Source organism: Aulonocara stuartgranti, assembly GCF_965226115.1.
Source record: "Aulonocara stuartgranti genome assembly, chromosome: 23".
In the NCBI taxonomy this organism is placed as follows: Eukaryota; Metazoa; Chordata; class Actinopteri; order Cichliformes; family Cichlidae; genus Aulonocara; species Aulonocara stuartgranti.
In genome coordinates, this window is record NC_138958.1 from 24,314,741 (window position 1) to 24,333,645 (window position 18,905).

An 18,905-nucleotide genomic window follows, 5' to 3' on the forward strand; every position below is an offset into this window, starting at 1 on the left:
TTAAATTTTTCACTTGCGATATGTAATATGTGGGGGAGGGGGGTGTAGAGCAGTGAAACAGCCCTCAGATAGTGAGCTTGATAATCAGAGGCTGTAGTTTCCTTTCCCCTCTCCTCTCTTGGTTTTGCACACCTTGCAGACCTGCGTTTACTGCCTTTGTTAAACAGCCATTTGCACCCGTGTCCCGTGAATACATTTCCTCGGGGTGAATTCCATAATTTTTCATGTGTCAACGTGATGGATCGTCCCCGATTTTAGATCCCAACTTTGACAAGCATCCGAGGAGGGACCACACCGCCGCTGTGGAGTGGCCTTTGTTTTGCATTGCAGCCCATTTAGTGATAGACAATAAATCTTCCCCATGCAAATTTTTATCTCCCCTTAAGTGCATGATGCTTCCTGAAGGTTAACATGGATTGCGATGGGATTCAACATTTTTGTGGCCGCAAAACGGCGTCCGCGCTCGTCCTCGTGAGGAAATAAGCCGTGCAGATAAACCGGCAATCCAGGCGGGGATTAGTGACGATGAGTGATTTTATGTTGGTTGTTACAATTTGATGGCTCTTCTGCTGTAAACGCTTGAAATAAAACCCATTAAAGTTTTTTCTTTTTTGTGTGTGTAGCCTGTCCCCCTATTCTCCCGCACTTTTACCAAACCATCTAAAATTGCCCCCTTCAGGATTTCTGTCAGCCAATACTCGAGGTGTGCGCTACGTTCGTGCTCGCGTGATTAAAATGAACCCGCCGGCTTGAGTACCTGCAACTGGCGAATCTGTGCGCCGAAGGAGGCACAACAAAAGCGGGCGGGCCATTCTCCCTCTGATAAACAGACATAATTCAAATGTCAGCATTTGAATGTCATCCTCAAAGAGCCCTCTCCATCAACGCGCGAGTCATTACAGACGATAGGGAGAGGGAAGAAAGGAGGGGGACATTGTTTCATCTGTTTGAGCTTTCTACCCCTCTAATTATTAAAGCAGCTTTCTTCCCCCCCTCCTTCTCCCCTCCATCTTTTGAAAATGCACAGAGGGAGAAAGAGATTAGAAGTATTGTTGCCTTTTGACAATTCTATCCCATCACCAGCACCACCTCTCCTCCTCCTCTGCCTCATCCTCTTCATACAGGTTTGAGTTTTAATTTGTGGCCGTTGAAGAAACAGAGCCCAGATGGCGAGGCACACAACACGTCATCTCTCTGTCTGTCTTCTTCCTCTCTCTCTCTACCTTTTCTCTCCCTCAGAACCAGCACCGGATAACAAAGATATGCAGATGAGGCCGAGGCGGCGAGCTCTGGATCGGCGCCAGGAAGATCGTCTCTCACAATAGCGGGGGACAAATTGATGTGTCCTGCAAACTGTGCCACAGTAGCAGTGGGGTTACTCCGCCGGCCCTGCCAAAACCGTCACTCCACTGGTGCCAGGCAGGCGTGCCCCCGGTGGCAAAGTGAGGACATCAGCTGCTGAGCGATTGCCAGAGGCCCGTGACACAATATGTAGCATCAGTGTCAATGATGTCATTAGACAGAGAGCGACGCTGCCAGCAAACTCATTAGCCCGAGTGGAAGTGCCCCAACTCTTCATATAGCCACAATACGAGCAACAAATGCACTTCTAGAGGATGCGTTGATAGTTTTCGAGTGCTGTGATTCCTCTCAGGTTGGGGGTTATTGGGTCAGATTGATAAGATGAAGCATGCATTACAGGACTACAGTGAGCTGCATATTATGCCAAGTGGTAGCCTGCCATTCGGCGTGGAAAGGTTCAGAAAAAGCCCGACAATACAGATGGTGCGCTGCGCAGAAGATCCAGTGAAGTGGGGCTTTTTATAGGGATAATCATCAGTAGTTTCTGGCTTTTGTCAAACTGAAACATCAAGATGTTGGAAACTTTGTGCATTTGCAAGCCTGCCAACACAACACTCCCATTGTTCCATCTACCCATGTTCTCCTGTTTTGATGTTTCCTCCATCCTTTGCACAAATTTACATTTGCATAAATTCTTCAGCCGCTCCTCACACCTTTAAATTTTGCTTCCAAGGAGCCTGCCTTTGTTGTCATTTTTAAAGTGCTCATGAACAATAGTTCCCCAGACTGTCTGAGGGTCTTTCAAATGGTTTCTTTGGACACTGGCTGCTTTTTCACTCGTTTTCCTGTCCTTGTACCTGACCATTGTCAGAGGAATGTTGTTGTTTGTCAACCAACTTAACTCTGACCTATGAATGAACCCACTGAAACATAAAAAAAGTCTCTTAACTCAAAGGATGAACCGGTGTTGTGTCTACATATAACAGATAACTTAGCAAAGAACCTATTTTAAATTGTTACTTTAGGCTCTTTGTTACTAGCAGTCTGTCACAAAAACACATAATTTGTTTCCATTTCTTTAGTTGAATCTATGAAAAATGCCGAAGATAACACAGTTTGACAGACAAACAATAGTATTTTTGCACCAACAGGGGGATTCCCAAAAAGCTATTAACTGTAAAGTTGGTATATCTCAATATGATGTACAGTGTGTTGTTAAAACCTAAAAAACGATCTACATTAGATTAACAGTATCTGAAACTTGTGCACAGTACTGTGCATGCCTCTGTGTGTTTAACATCAGCCAAGTTTCAAGATCTTCTATGAAATACCATCTTCAGACAGCCCACTACATATATTTTAGCCCCACATGTGACCACAACCTGGCAGCCTACAGTGTAATTCATGTATAACCAACAAATCCCTGCACAGGCACACATATTATCCACCCATCCATTCTCTTCCATCATGGAGCCTATCTCATTTACCACAGGGCAATAGGCAGGATACATGGACTGTCCGGCAGCCTGTTAGTAGGTTACACTCACATTCACATGTATGGACAACAACCCAGTACAACCAATCAACTAAATACATGTCTGTGGAAGGAAGCCTAAGTACCCGGAGAACCAAAGCAGACACAGTTAGAACACGAAAACATACTCCCTTAGCCTCGTTGTTGCTTCACCACTTTGTTCCCATTTATTTCTATGGTCTAAAGTCAAGAGTTAAAAAATATGAAACTAATGTGCAACTAATCCAGACTAAAGTTGGAAAGATATTTATTGATCAACCTTCTTTAATCAATAACTCATAAGTGAGCCATTGTAAAAAAAAAAAAAAAAAACACACAAACAGCACTTCTTTTCAACCATATCAAAGTAGATAATAAAATGAAACTTTAAAATTCCATCAAAAAAGAGCAAACCTCAGGTTTTTCAAAGCAACAGGGACCGTCTACAAAGTGCAACCCTGAAACAAAAACAAAGATACTTCAGTACTACTACTTATTCAGTCTACACAATGGGGTGTCACCAAAATCACTTCACATGTGTTTTTTAACACAGTTAAAAACAATTCACTAACTTCACAGATCTCCCGACATCTTTTGGTTAGGCAGCGACAGTCAGTTTGGAAAACCTCCCATACTCTCAAACCTAAATGTTGGCAGGTGTGTACATGTGTTCCTGTTATCCTAACTACACCTACGCAAGTCAGTTTGGCTGTGTAGGCTGGCTTCTCACAAGCACTACAACCATGAAGTGCAATGCTAATGTAAGATGCTAAATTCTCTTTTTCTTTTCTAATGTTTGTTTTTTTTTGCTACCAACTATAGATTTTCTTTGGATTAGCAGAAAGAGGTCACAACTTGCTGAGTGGGATCTTCCTGCTGAGCGAACAGCATCAGTTTGGTAAGACTCTCCCATTCTTGACTTTTTTGGACCTGTGCTCTTTATATTACTATGTTTTTACCCTCATTGAGATGTGCATACCACTGTCAGCAAACAGCGTATAACCTGAAAATACAGCCTGCTTTCATTCTCAGCAGTAATCTAATGTAACCCTGCTTGGCTTTAATTTTCACAATGACAAATAATTCAGAGCTCCTGATTTTTCTGTTTCTGCTCTTCTTGATTAATACAAATAACATAAAAAAAAAATTCACAATGGTTTTCCTGCATTTCACCAGTGCTTGCTCCAACAAAGTACACATAATAGCACCTAGACCACAAATTGAAAAACCAAAACTCTTCTTATAATCTTGACATATGACCCGGTAGTAAATACTTTAGAAGGTTAGCGAGGCAACTGGAGCCTAGCATGGTTCCAAGAGCCTGGGAATGAGGTTTTAATGAGGCGATCAAGCTGGTTTGGGCTCAGTCAAAGAAGCCTAAAGACTGGTTGGTGACCATTTGGCAACCAACCAACCAACCTCAAAAGCACAGTCACCATTTGTCTTTAAACTGGATCAAGATACAGCCAACCTGCTTTGTTCAGTGGAGGTCAGAGATCTAGACGTTATATGTAGCTACAGTAGTTCATCTATATATGGAGGCATCTGAGCATGGAGAGAGATAAAAATCAATAATAGCCCAAATGCTCCAAAAGACCAACAACAGTTCAGCGACTCTAGGCAATGAAAGTAAAGCATATCAGAAGTGACAACATTTGCTTGTGTCAGGACACCTGTTAACAAAACATGCTGGAATTATGTTCATTTAACCTGTAAAGTTGGACATTTTAACATGGCAGGGTATGAGCACTGGCCTGGTTCTGGAGCCAGTGTCAATCTTTCACTTCCTTTAACAGAAATTTTCAACCCCGATTCTTGTTTGAAAGTGACATGAGCCTGATAGCTTCTAAAATAAAGACGTTATGAAGAACTACAGCTTTCTGAAGAACAATGGTTTTGAAAAGTTTTTGAGCTTTGGGGTAAAGTCAGTTTTGGAGCATAGCGACACTGAAACAAATGGTGAAACTTGCTTCTCCACTTTGCACCAGCTCCTTAAATGTGAAAGCTGAAAATTGCAGCAACCTTGGAGAGAAAAAAACAACCACTTTATAGGATATTATTCCAAATCTTCTGAGAGCTGATCCTTCATGTTAGAGGAAGTCCCACTGAATCAGCTAAGCTGGAGAGCATGCAGGCCTGCAGAGACACCACCGGGCCCCCAGTAGGCTCTCTCTGCCTGTGCCTCCATCTTTGATGAGTCTCCCTGCTTCTTTTTTTTTACAATCAGCACAAATCAATATACATGCAACAAACATGCCTTATCCGCCTCTGATGAATGGCCGGGGACTGGAGAGAGTAAGAGAATGTGGAAGAGGGAGGCAAAGGCATAGAGGAGAGATAATCATATCTCCACCCTCAGTCAATAAGCCTACGCCTCATTACCGATGCATGAGGGAGGGCTGTGGGGGGAGAAAGTGATGGAGACAGTATGCACTCACATACTCATACTGTCATTACCTTAAATTAGCGGCAGAACATGATTATCCCTAACTTAATGCCACTCTATTCATATATGAAAACTGTCTGGTGTCATCCACACTTTGCCTGAGGAGAGGAGAACATATTTGAACAAATCTGCAGCAACATTAGAGTGCATATTGAAAAAAATTAAATCACAGATTATTTATCTTGGGGCAGAAATATTCCTGAATATTGTTTGAAATGAAACATCATCATCTATATCTTAACAGACACAGGCAGAGTGTGCGGTGGAAATGAAAGCAATCACTGCTCACAAAGGGGAAAATACTCTAAAAATGGTTAAACCACGGAGATCATATCTATTAAACTGTGTGGGTGGGACAGAAATAATGCTTCTTTTTATTTTACTTGCAATTGAAAAACTGACATACTGGAAAAAAAAAAAGTGTGTGGTACAGCTCTCTCCATGCGCTTTCATATGATATGTTACTCAATATGGTTTCTTGAAAAAATAATTTCAAGGTCAGCTTTGACCTTGGGCGCCAACAATGAAGGTCAAGGTCACCCAGTGAAGGTACCCGTGTCCTCCAAGACCTTGCATATTGTTGTGAAGTTAGTAGAACATCCATAAAAAAAACTGTGGGCAATATAACGTTTTACTGATTTCCACATTTGGTGTGACAATGACCAATTTTTCACCAAAATGAAATCAGCTCCAGCTGTTATTGGTTTCTACCATCACACAAAATTTAAAAGTGATATCTTGAAAACTGAATGCTAGACTGCTGACAAACAGACAGACAAACCAACAGAGATGAGAACATTCTCTCTCCCTTTGGGGAAAAATGAAACAGCTTCTCACCGATGGACATGAGGACCCACTGCATTTGAATGTACTGTAATGTGTAGCTGTAACCACAAATTTTTCAGTTTGCAGGTTTAACTTTTAGTCGGGGGTGTTTTAACCTAACCAAACTGAGAGTCATTAGTGACAAAAACCAAGTGAAGCAAAGTGCAAAACATCAACATCCCAAATAAAACACATTCTCCTGGCTGATAAACTTAGAACATCTGCTACCATGACCCTTTAAACTTTCTACAAAACACCAATGTAGAGACACCACCTCTATTTCACTAAACAGCAGTATTTAACACCCAGATGTGAGAACTCATTGGTTAATGCTGTGATTTGACCCAAGCTGTGATCTTTTACTAAACATAGCCAAGTAATTTTTGGGGCCTGAACCAACAAGTGAGTACAAATCAGTGAGTAAAGCCTACAAACCATGGTCTAGTGCAGGGGTGATCAATTAGGGCCACAGTTAGGGCTAACTGTAGCATCTACTTTTAGCAGTAACAGTTTATAAAGAGATTAAATTAACTGTGAGCAGAGTTACACTTATTGGTGCCCCCCCCCCCCCCCCCCCCCCCCCCTTAGAACAGTCACAGGTTCTCATGTGGCCCCTTGGGGCAATTATTGCCCACCCCTGGTCTAATGACAGACTCAGGGATTAATTCACCCAGGGCCATTATCTCCTGGCAACCAATATCATTTAAAGGTGACAATGCTAAACAGCAACCAAAGACATTTAAAAGATGGATGTAGCTACCACTGTGTCAGTTACTGGTTTCTGAAGCTTAGAGAGAAACATTTTCCCTCAATGAGGATCAGTGGGTCTGACTGTGAAACCACACTCTCATTAGCTAATGACTTGTGATTGGCAGCTTGTTAGCTAATAAATGTGTGACTGAGAACCTTCACAGACATAATAAATGTGTGGTTTTATAGTACAGATAATGGTCAGTTTTACGTTTGATTTACAAAAGTTGTTTTCCAGACAGAGGCAGAGTCATTTCATTTCAATAGCCGTGCAATTTGGCCCAAGTTCGCAAACTAAGGTGGTGTTCAGCTACAAGTAGTTTAATACCAGCGAAAACACGTGTACGTTAAATGTAGGCCTAGCTTTGCAGTCTGGCAGACACAGTTGGTATGATGGAAACAGGCTTTAGTAACTGACACCAGTGCAGGAATGTATGCGATGATATTTCGACACTAGCTGTAGCGTTTTTTATCCCTAGGGACGTTTCCCTAGAGGGACTAACCTGGGGGATGTGGCCATGACCTGGTTAGGAGCTCTGGGGCTCTTGGATGGTGTTTTCCTTGTGGCTGCATACAGCGGAGATGGGGGAGGGTCTGTGCTGGCGGACGTTGGTTACTGGCCTGGTAGCCTGGATGCCCCTGGGAGGGTCCGGGACGGGCGTGGAGGCTTGGGGGTCTGGGGGTGCTCCGCCCCCCGGTCTGGGGTGCTGGCCGGGCCTTGGGGGCTTGGGTCCTGGCTGTTGTGTCGCCGGAGCAGTGGGCGGGTGGGTGCAGGGGGGCTCAGCCCCAGTGCAGGGGACCTCTGATGCATCGGCCCTACTAGGGGGCTCTCTAACTGGTGGGGAGGTTGTTATATCTTTGCAGGTGGTCTCCTCACTACAGGAGCTCACTCTGCAGGTGGGGGGAGAGATATAGGAGAGGTGGAGAATGAACTCAACCTGGGCGTCTATTGTCTTGTGTAGTTTGGGAGTTGATTGGATGATGGGGTGGGTGCAGTTTTCTCTGGGGTGGAGTCGGGTGGGTGCAGTTTTCTCTGGGGTGGAGTCGGGTGGGCTGCCCCGGACTCTGTGGGGCTGGGCGGTGCTGCAGCTGCGGGCCCCGGTCCGGATGGGCCTGGGCCCCCTTGCCCTGGTGAGTTCCAGAGTGTGGGGGTGCCTACTGGGGTCAGCGGGGGAGCTGGCCCCAGGGAGGGGCCGCTTGCCCCTCCCTTTCTTCCGTCCCCATCCTCAGCTGCCTCCCTATTCCCGCTCTACCACACCCACCCACACACGCAGGGCTTGGGGTGCAGGTATGTCACCAGGGTGCAGGGGAGGCACTCCCCCTCTGTCCCCTTCTGGCCGCCTGTGCCTGAATTTTATTCTGCAACCTAGACATCCACATTACTCACACTCTCACATAACACATACATATAGGGCCTTGGGGGTGGGCACGTTTTACAGCATCCAGAGGATGGTCGGTGTACTCCAACCCACCTCTGGCGCTGGTACCCTACCCTCAATTTTAAATGCATTTAGACACTAAGGGTTTTCGGGAAGAGCCGTGCTGCTCTCTCAGAGGAAGCTAGTACCATGCTCTCCTGAGTTTTAAATGCACTTTAGAACAGCACACAGCAACACTACATATGAGCGGGCGTAGGGAGGTTTGAGGTCTTCACTCACCCCGGTTCTGTTAGCCGTCAGGGCTGGGGGGTTGGGAGAAGGTGCTGGCCGTCAGACTGGGGTCTGGGATGCGGGGCCTCCCTGCTACTGCAGATAAGGAGGTGGTCCGCTTGCCTCCACCCCAGAGAGAAGGGTTACATCTCCTGGGTCTAGGTGCGGCTTGCCCCTCTGAGGGCGGGGGTACCTGGACCTGGGATATAGAGTATGTTTGGGGAGTGCGACTGTCTGTGCAGTGTCTATTTGTGTCTGTCTACACGTTGGGTGAGTGCCGAGTATTTGGTTGTGCATATGGGGTGGGAATGCACGTCTGTGTCCACGTGTGCCTGTTCGTCTGTGTCTATATGTCAGGTTGGGTCTTAGACTCAACCTCTCAGGGTACATCTCAGGCCCTCTAAAGTATGGAGGCCTATCTCCCCTCACCACACTCCCTGCCGGTGGCTGATGCCCTCAAACGTTGGTGTGTTGGTGGTCCTTGTCGTCTGGGGCTGGGCGCTCATGTATGTACCGGCTCGGCTCACTCCTGGTGGCCGATTGGCGGGGCCGGGCGCCTGTGGCCCGGCTGGGCTCCTTCCGGGGGGTGGGATGCCCTCAGGCCTCTGGCCTCTGGGCCTCAAGCTCGGTCCTCTCTGGCACAGCTGGCTGCCGGCAGAGCCCGCGGGCACGCCACTGCAACCCCCTCTGGCCTCTACTCCGTAGCTGCGGGGTGACCTCTCCTTTGAGGCTCTACTCAGCTCTTCCCAGGAGGCTGGCACGGTTCCCCCCCCTTTGGTGGTCCTCCTCGGGTCCTTGTACTCTGGGGCCTCTGGATATCTGGGACCTGGATTTCCTCCATACCTGCTTCATACCCTGGTGGACGGGGCAATGGCTCCCCACACTCCCTAGCAGATCGTTACATGGAGAAACCTTTGGAATACAAGCATGCTGATCCACACAGGTATGCACACAGGTGTGCACACAGGTGTACACACGGGTATTCACAGACGCGGACTACACCTTTCTTGGCTGCTGCCTCAAAGCACATTGTGCGCTGTCTATCTTGCGTGCTGCACAATATCGTTTATTATCTAGTATTTACTGCTAGCTAGTTTATTGTGATGGTGCTGTTTTTTTATTATGTTGCTCTTTGTTGTTTGCTTTCTCTTCTGTTTTTTTTCTCCATACAGGTGATCCAGGTGTTTTGTTTTTTTTCTGTTTTTTTTTTTCCTCTCTTTTCCCCCCCTTCTCACCGTCTCTTCTCCCCTTTGGTTTTCTTTCTCTCCCTCTCTTTCTTTAATTCTTTCTCCCTGTCCTATCCCCCAGTCATGTCTGTCCCGTTTGTAGCAACTGAAAATAAAATAAATACATAATTATAATAAAGGTCAATCAAATGGACCAATATGGCAAGGCCATGATGATCCACTTGGTAAAATAAATCCGCTTGGCATCTTTCTTGGCCTTAAGACAACAATTCTGATGGCTAAAGATCCAAACGGGACACAAAAAAAAAAAGAAAAAAGAAAGAAAGAAATGAATTATTAAAATACCCGACTGAAAAAACTTTTTATCTGTAACAGCAACTGGTGGTTTTAAGAGTAACACTACAATTTTTCTTTGCCGGATTTGTTTAGTCTTAAAAAAAATGCAGTTTCATTTCAACTCTTCATAGTTTTCCTGTTTTTTCTTTCAATAAAAAGATGATAAGTAATTAAAAACTAATGCGCAAGGACACAAACTATGATTAAATTTAGTGATGACTTCGTTAAGGAAGAAAAAAAGAGATTAAAATATTCCTGGGAGATGAGATCCAATCAGAATTAATTAAGTTGTGTAGAAAGACAACAAAAGTTTGGAAGTGCAAATTGTGCAGCAAGGTGAGACACGTACACGAAATAGCACAACTAACTCTCTGTTTCTTCTGAAAACTTTAGATGTAGTCCACTATAAAATATTTAGTTAACTAAAAGAATTTAGTTGCCTTAATTATCTGTGTGCTTTTATCTGTGATCTATTGAAATACCTGAATTTGTGTAGATCCGCCATTAAAAACAGTTTAAAACCTTGCACGCTGTCCATGGTCCTGAAATTATAACAGTTTAATTAATTTAACATTTCACTGTTTATTTGAGTCAGACTTCTATAAGACTGGAAGTCTTTTTCCAACCACAGTAATCGCCACCAGCACAATCAGGAAGAACAGCTGTATTCAGCTCCTTGGTGAAAATGTTAAGGTTAAGTTTTTGAAGGAGTGAATTTAACCTAAAATATGATCTTGTCCTGACCCGATTCGAGTAGCTTTTAGTGCCTAAACCTGTGACCAGCACCTCTTCAGCCTCCCAATTTAGACTTTCTTGCTTTTTAAAAGAGCGACATTATGATCCCAGATCATGTCACTGTACCAGCGCCAAAGGACACTTTGTGCATATCCCCGTGACTCCAGCAGTGTCTGACAGAGCAGCAGTATTTGACGCCCTGGTAAGAAAATGGGTTTCATAAAAAGTATGGTTTTCATTTCCCTTGAGACTTCTCAGAAATCACACGTGCAAAGATCAGTTTCACCTGTAATTTTACATGTGCATAAATTCCAAAATTCAAATGGGATTTTTTCACATGAAGTAGAATTCCAGATGTCTCGGATGGGCTTTTATTCTTTGATCTGGAGTTTTGTCCACCATCAGTCCAAATTCAGCTAAGAAGCTTTTTATGGGGAAATTTTAACATCAGTATTTAATTTATCTGTAAACCTGACTTCACCTATATTATGTGTATTACCCACACACTGGATTCAAGTTCCCAAATTTTGAAACATTTGAATCCTTTGAATTAGAAAAGATGCACAGGCTTTTTCTTTTCAGTGTGTTTGTTGTTGAAAGGAATCAGCAGAGGTTCATTAGGAGCATTCTTGTCAGTATCCTCGCCAGCCTCCATCCTTTCTTGCCTTGCTTCTTCTCTTCTCTACGTCTTGAACCCCAGATCCTCCAAGATTAGAGTTTTAGGTTTTACAGCTTCTAGGGGCCATCCCTCCTGTGGCTTAAGAAGGGATGCCAAGTCCCCCCAAGAGGGCCACTGATCCAGAAGGTCCCCAGAGTTCGGCTCTTTCAGCCAGATTGACAGATACTAATAGCGTGGATGCCTCTCATCCCATAGAGACGGCCTATTAGGGCACAGAGCCGAGGGGAGACCAGGAAAGTGGCCAACTAGTGGCTGACTTATTAGTGAGATTGGCGAGTTGGCGCCACTGCGGGGTGCTGTGCTGATATTCATATGTCACGCCTTCCTCTTCTCCCTTCACCCATTCCAGTCCTGCAACCCTCATCTTCTCCGTTCTCTTCTCCCTCCCTTTGCCCCTCCTCTTCCCTCCCTTTGTGACCTCTCCTGCTCCTCTGCCTCACTCGTACTCTCGTCATTTACTCCTTCTCCCTGCCCCTCCCTCGCTCTGAAGGGCAGGTCCCTTTTCCTAATTGATCTGTGGAGATTTCGGCTAACCTTCTTCCTCTTGCAAAGAGAGATGAGAGAGCACAGATTAGAGGTGAGAAAAGAGGAGGAGACGTGAAAGATGGATGGGTACTCTTTATGCCACTGCTGATATAGTAAGCACCTAACGCAACAGATCCAGTATGTAAACACGGGAAAAATGTTTTTTAATAAGTGTCCACTGTGCTCTTGGGTTTTATTAATTTGTTTATAATATGAATTGGACTCTGTAGCACTAATGATGACGACATTGATGACAATAATCCTGAATGCACTAATCTTAATAAGCAAAACAGGAAGAGAAAAAAAAATAGAAAAATAGCGAGGATGTCCCTGAATAGTTCTGGCTTTTGCCCCTTTAGAAACCAGTGAGGTGATAAGCGGAACCATTATCAAGGCAATCGATAAAGTGGGGACCGTGATTAATGTCACCCCAAGCTTGAGCATCCCAGGGCCAGGCCACAGGGACTACCTACCATCCCCTTTCAATACACTGCCCACAGCGGCTCATAACAAGCTTTGTGGACAAGCCAATTACGGTTGTTCTATGGTAGCGATTTACATCGAGACTCTTTTTGGATCTCTTCATAATGGCTGTGTAATATTTCTTTGAGTATTCATTTATGCTCTTATTGTAACTGCAGTTCTTTTGGGAACTATTGCACTTTAAATTAATTTGAGAAATGAGTTTAATTATGTGTGCTTGACCTATGCTGTGGAAATGGGCTAAATTGGTGTACACTGCAATAAAGTCAAGAAAAATTGGTCTTAGCAGCAGTAACAGACCTCAGGAATCGGATAAAAAAAATATAAACAACAAAAGGCACACTTTGCTTTGTCAAGAAAAATGTAAATTGCTTTTATGTCACAAAAAATAAGAGACAATAATGTTCAAGGATGTTGAGGTCCAGGCTCTGTGGAGGCCAATCCATGACTGATAGTGTTCCACTTTATGTTTTTCTATCCAGGTATGATTTTACTGCATTGGGCAGTGTGTGTGGGATCATTGTCATGCTGGAAAATGAATCACATGCTTTCCAGATGGTATTGTGTGTTGGATCAAAATCTAACGATACTTTGATAATTTCATCACTTTTCATCAGTTTTTACTAAAAAAATAAAGTATATATCACACATTACTCATTAATTTTCCTAAAAGCAATTAATAACATCACTAGCCACTAAAATAAGGAATTTGTGACACGACTCGTTACATTGCTTTTAACCTGAAATGCATTGTGACTTAATTACAAGTCCATATTGTAAACAGTCCCACACATGAACAAAAATCGCTGTCCTAGTGAGGACACACATACGATCTTTCATGTTTAAATATTAATAAAAATCCAACAGCACAAAGTAGTTGAAAACCAGCCCAAAAAGACTTCAAAGTGGTTTCCACACTTCACTGCTACAAGCCTGACTGCTCATCACTGGGGTTGTTACCTGTTGAAGCTCAGCAGCCATAGCTGCTGAGATGGGGTCGGCATTCGCTCAGCTTTAACGTCTGTCTGGGCTCTTCATTAGAGCCGTGTTAGCACGCTGTCTGTGCAGATGCTTGCAAAAGAGCCAAAGTTGTGTTAGCAGCATAATACAGTTGTTTCTTTGCAGGACACAGTCTTGCTCCTTTCATGAAAATAAAAATAAAAGTCATGTGTCTGGCTCCTTGAAAACAAAATACAAACAGATGATTGATGGCTCAAGATTTTTGCACAGTACTGTAATTCCTGTACTAAACAGAGTTAAAAATATCTGGTAATATTCTAAATTTCTTTACAACACTAAACATAAAGAGTTAGCTGTTGTTTGAGAACTGCTGAAACTAAATCTTCATCTTTTAATCCTCACCATCAAAGCAGGCAGATCTGTTCTTGGTGCCACAGAGCAGCAGGGCATCAAAAACTTGGATACAGTTTCGCAAAATATTTTGTATAATTGAATTCACTTTGTACAAACTGTGGCTATTAGACAACATGCCCGGCTCAGTGCCAGAGCAGCGCAGTGGGCATTGTGTAAACAAGGCAGAGTAAAGAAGTCAGGCTTGTGGAGGTGCACGAACGGATTGACTTTGTGTCCAGAAATGTTTTGGTAATTAGTAAATGCATAACTCAACAGATCCATAACTTCCACCATGGTTTCAAAGGGGTGTCAAACATAAGGCCTGGGGACCAGTATCGGCCGGCAAAGACTCCAGTCTGGGCCACTGGACAGTTTTGTAAAATGTGAAGGATGGGCAATGACCAACCACATTTATTCCTTCCAATTTAAGCCCAAAGAGTCGTGCTCACAGATTTCTTTCATTTACTACGGCAGGATTTCTTTATCACGTAGAAAAACTGAGACAAACTGTTAAAATGACTTTTTTTTTCTACATTAAGATATCTCAGGGATTAAATATGTGGTTAAACTTCTTTACAGTGACTGAAAGGAAAGTCTCACTGGTCCCAATGAATTTGACATCCCTCCTCTAGAATGAAAGAGTGCAAACAGATAGTTAGCAAGTAAAAGTGATTCCGGGTTTTACAGAGTGGTCTAATATGACTATTTTCTCTATATTGAAAGGATGTTTTCTGGGATTCTTATCAGAACACGTGCTGAATCAAATGTGGGAATCACGTCCAACATGCTCAGCTTCTTCAGTCAATGAAAACAGTGAAGAACTTTGCATTCGGTGCTTGAAGGCAACGAAGTTTCTGCAGAATGCGAATGCCGAAACACGAGCTTTCTTATTCCAAGCAATTAGCCCATGTTGTCACAGTTATTTTATCATTGTGCTCATGTCTGGAGATACTACTTTTAACTGTGCACATTTGCCACGAACCCATCCTTCTAACCTTCCACTCAGCTATCTTCAGTGTCACTCAGCGATCAGAGACCTGCTCTCCCCTCTCGCTTCCATGCAGCTATTATTTACAGGATTAGAGTGGTAGAGATCTTAGCATGAACACTCCTCTGCTGAGAGTGGAGAAAAAAGACAGGCAAATTACCAGCTAATGGACCACCGGGCACTAATATCTAAATCCCCAATCTGTCTGTAATTGCTGCAAAATGCTCCGGCTTGTGCTTTATGGGCGACTTCTAAGTGACTCTCCCCCCCTTCTCACTCTCTCATTCCTTTCCTTGCTTTATTAAAGCAACAAGGAACGGGGAAAGAAAAAAAAAAAGAAACGAGTAGTGCTCTCATTTTCCCTCAGAGTCCTTTCACTTTCCCTGGTGGAATCCCCAAGACATTAATGTCTCTCCTCTCTTTCATATCTCGACAGAAAGGGAGTGAAGTGACCGTCCCGCAGCTGGCTGCCTTGCTTCATCGTCTTCGCCTCCGTCGAGGAGCAAGTGATTAATTTCCTTGTAAGGAGAGATACAGCGGGGGGAGAGCGAGAGGGAGAACTCCGTTTGAAAGGTGCTTTATTTGCATTAGCATTCATAATTACTTAATGACGAATCAGATATGGTTCATTGCGAGTAAGTGCAGAAACAAGCTGTCTGAATCATGTATTTCAATTAGAATACCACTAAAACATGGTCCTCCATGACCGTCCAGTATAAGGAGGACTTTATTTATTTAGCTGGGGAATTATTATTGGGGGACGACGAGGCCTCGTTTCATCCTTTGTCATCACACTAGAAGGCAATGTTCTAATTAAAGAAAGCCTGTAAAACACTGAAGGCCTATTAGAAACGTCGAGATAATTATAGATGAAGAGCATACATTCCACACGCATTAGGCCTTTGGCAGCTTAGGATATAGGGCAACACCTTCTGTAAGGGTATATTTATATTTTAAAATGCCCAGTTTGAATACATTTATAGATATTGTCAATCAACTCTTGATATGGAATGAAAAAATCCCTCCGTTCTTTATGTAAAGCTAATAGCTGTCTAATATGAGTGAAGAGTTGGACCTTTTCAACTTGTTTGTGGTATTAGCGCCTTTGGGATGTGCTCTAGTTCTGGTAAAGGAAATTATAGTGCTTTCTTTTTAGCAACTATCCGTGCCCATACAGTTTATAGATGCACTTTGTAAACCAAGGTAGCTAACATTAGCCAACAGCATAGCGCCATCTTGTCTAAACATGATCACTTCTGGCTGCAGAAAAACAAGCTAGCACTGAGTATTAAGGCCCAGAAATAGGCCCAAAACAATGGATCAATTCACATTAAGTGTGTTCTTCCTTTATATTCAGGTTAGAGGTCACTCTTAAGAAGCCAATACCTAGTTATGTTCTTTGGGCTAACATCAGTTTTCTATTTAGGGTGTTTTTTGGCTAACTGGCGCAAGCAAACCAAATACATGTTTATTTCATGTCATGTCATTTTAACCTGAAATAGGGGAATCTTGCCTTACCTCAGGTATGATTTCTATCTTGAAGATTGATTCTTTCTGAAATAGAGAGCTATAGAGATCTCTATTAAGACCTGGAAGTGCTCATTTCTAATACAAGAGTCCATTTCAGATCCTCTTTAGTCTAATCTGAGGAGCCCACAAAACCTGCAGTACTTAAAAAAAAAAGAACAAAAAGAACAAAGAAAAGTCCTTCATAACAAAGTAACTTCTCTTTCTCCTATCAGAGTGTGCAAAAAGTGCCTCCTTAGCAATATCCCTTTTAATCAAGCCAAGCCACAATAGGAGACAGCGGGAAGCATGTGTAAATAATGCATTAATAACCATCCCAACCACACTCCCGGAGGCAGCGCCGGCACGTAGGGAGTTTAAATATCTCTAAGGGATACCTTCATCTGAAATGTGCTCAGCTCGCTGCTCAGAGCCTCTGCTGGAAAGAAAGAGAAAATATTGAAACTAATTGTGAGGAGTTCAATGGCAGTTCAACGTGGAGTGCACTTCCCAAGGCCTCGGCACGGAGCGATGGACAATCATGTCCGCAGAGCAGTCATTGACAGTTGCTTTAGAGGGTTGTGACTTTTGATGATGAGCTATTGACAAAATTTCCATTTCCACTGATATTAACAGAAAACACGTTACAGAGCTTCCTTTTATTACTAAGACATACTTGTTAAAGCTTTATGTGCAGAAGTGCACAAGCATGTAAACCGGCGTATTGGTAAGCCAGACTTTCAATTTGTTTTTTAATTGCTTAGTAATATTTATTTACAGTGTACGTTTAAATTTAGTTTGGATGTTAAGTTTTTAAGTTATGCGTCATTCTGTCCATAAACACGATAGCTCAAAAAGTTTTAAATGAATTCTAATAAAACTTTGTAGGGGTGCAGAGTGGGGTCATGTTAACAATCTGTTAAAATTTGGGTCACATCCACAGAGGTCTTCAAGGTGAACTTAATGATTTATTGGTCAAAAAGTGTCCGATAACTTAAAAACTGTGATTCTTACAAGGGTGATGTCCCATATGAAGGTTTAAAATATTATACTACATTTCACTGATTGATCGATAGCGCCATTTAAATACATGTTTCTCACTGCGACTGTTTCTGCTGGCAGCTTATTTTTAAAAGAATGCTTAAAATTCTACTGCCTTTGGTTATTATTATTTGCAACATTTAGTGAATGACACATTGGTTTATGTGGATTCTAAATGTCACGTCATAGTTTGCATCCATATATCGTGTCATGCTTGACCTCTGACCTCACTTTTAAATTTCACATCTGGATTCTGCATCTGTTTTTTATTTCAAAGAAAGTGCTGTAAAGAGAAAAAGAATGAGTTGCCTATCTACTTAAAAATATACTGTAGTATAATATTATATAATAAACTCAAGTTATTCATGTCCAGTTAGTTACAATTACTTAATACCTACTCCTACGTAAAGTTTTTGTAATCAAAGTAAACATCTGTCATGCTAACCTTATCTGACTCTTACTGCATTTAAAGAAAAATAAATGAATGTAAACATAATACAATATTATTCCCTTAAAAGTAAATAAAAAGACATTGAGCTGCCTGGTGAAGGTTTGTACTCTCGCATTGCTTCTTGTTTCCTCTTTGAACTTTGAATCTTATTAAGCACCATACAGAATACAAACTTCTCGTCTTATCTTTTAAGGTCAACCAGATGTGTCATTATAAACCAACATATATTAATCAACATATAATTTGACAAATTTTAATCGTTGGCTGTAAATTCAGGGGATGCATACTTTTGTGGCTGTCAGTGTTAAAAAAGAACAAGTTCATTATTAAGGTGGATGAGATTCAGCTGTGTAAACTCAACTGATTTCCCTCTGTTATCTGAAGGCCTAAAGTTTCTGAAAGTTTAATGTTCCTTGTTAGCAATGTGGGAAATAAATTGGGCTGCAAGCAGCCATGGCTGCCAGATTTGGCTTGAGATGAAATGCTGCAATATTGTCAATTGGACAAAAGATAGAGAATATGGATGGATATATTTTCAATATGCAGGAACAGCTGTCAGGGCTCTAAATAATATGCAAATCAGCTTTGTGAAAAATATATATGCAGTGCTTTATTGGTTTAACTAATTAATATTTCACTGAATACTGTACATTCGCCATACTATGCATACCAAACATGCTTGTCTGGTGCCAAACCACAGTATGCTGGCCTTGCCTTTGGTCCAGAAGCCTTGATGAAAAGCCAAATCAATGTGTTGAAACTTCAACCAGTGCCTCTAATCCAATGCTGTTTATGTCTGCTGCAGTCGATAGCCTGTAACCTTGGTCATGGATGCTGTGCTTGCCTTCACATCACCACTGTCGTAGTGCAACAACCTCACAGCTGCAATTCTGTCAAGTTTTTATGTTCTCACCTCGGCTGAAAAGCTTTGCTGTGGGTTGAGAAACGTCTCTAACAGTCTCTGGCTTATGAAACGGCTTCAAAGCCAATCAGGGAACGTGGAAAACACACTGTCATCACGCTAAAACTGAGGCTGCTTCTCAGAGTTGCTGAAAAGTTGACATTTTAGAAGTACAAGGCTTTTACCCTAAAGCAATGACATAGTATCCTGCTGTGGAAGCCTGCTCTATGAATGA

At 42.7% G+C, this 18,905-nt stretch overlaps 1 long non-coding RNA gene across 1 annotated transcript; it reads left to right on the forward strand.

The window, feature by feature from the left end:
• Positions 1–982: 982 nt before the first annotated feature.
• On the forward strand, positions 983–17,616 carry LOC309700526. Its single transcript, XR_014274689.1, has 4 exons — positions 983–1,124; positions 1,240–1,442; positions 3,638–3,713; positions 15,208–17,616. It is a non-coding gene; the product is annotated as an uncharacterized lncRNA (long non-coding RNA).
• The last annotated feature ends 1,289 nt before the right edge of the window (positions 17,617–18,905 follow it).